Below are 1,112 nucleotides of genomic sequence, written 5' to 3'. Positions count from 1 at the left end.
TGTGTGTGTGTGTGTGTGTATATATATATATATATATATATATATATATATATATATATATATGTCATCATTTCTAAAATAGCAATTTAAATTGGATGAGTGATGCAACATCAAGCCACAAAAGAATCCTCAGCACTTGGGAAATGATGTGAGATGGGTGAAGGCAAAGACTTCACACAAGCCCTTTCCTGAGACTTGAATAAAGTGACTCCTCTATAAATAGCCCTTTGTAGGAACAGCTGGGTGATTAATTTGTGGGCTCTAGCAAAACATTACAGAAGGGCTCTTTTGTAACAAGACTTTATCCCCTATATCTATATACATTTTACAATGCCTCAAATGCTTTTAAATTAGTCACCTAATTTAGTTACCTCATGTAACTATAATCCCTTTATTGTGAGTATGGCAGCATCTCTGGAGCAGAATGGAGAAATGCCTTACTTAGTTGTCTCAAGGTTAGGATTGGATCCAGCCTGACTTCTGTCTGGTCTGAGGCTCCTCAGGCTGCATCTCAATGAACAGTTTCTCTGAAGAGCCCTAAATGGCAGAAAAGCCTTGAGGAGAAAGGTCTGTCCTTTCAGTTCCTTCAGAGCCCTGGTTTTTCCTGAAGTGCCTGTCATCTTTTTGCAAGGCGATTCTGCCTGAATGAAGTAGAAGCAGGGCCCTTGCTATGAAAATGGCAGCTTCAGGATTCTGCTCCAAGGATCTGAAAGGAAGAGAGACGTTCTTTTGAGCAAAGGAGCAGCACTACTCAGCAAGCTTTAGTGGAAGAAAGTCTCTACCCCAGTCCTGCCTGTTTGTTCTGTCATTTCACCTGACAGGGCTTCTCCCAGCCTTAACTGGATGCTGGTAGATACTTAGCCCCAAGGGGGCAGGAACCCTGTCTTTTGCACACCAGTACATACCCAGATTCTAATACCGTGCTTGGAACAAAATAGATGATCAACGAAGATCAGATAGATAAGTGAACATTTAGAAATACTGTGAGACCTATCAGATCCGAATGGCACTTGAAGCTTCCATCCTTCCCGGGCTGCAGGTGTGGTTCCCTGGTGACAGGAATTGCGGGGACGGAGGACAAGTACTTCCTTCACTCCCAGAGCAGAGCGGCA

The sequence above is a fragment of the Marmota marmota genome, unplaced genomic scaffold (assembly GCF_001458135.2).
Source record: "Marmota marmota marmota unplaced genomic scaffold, marMar, whole genome shotgun sequence".
Lineage (NCBI taxonomy): Eukaryota > Metazoa > Chordata > Mammalia > Rodentia > Sciuridae > Marmota > Marmota marmota.
Note: the sequence above shows the minus strand (reverse complement) of the source record.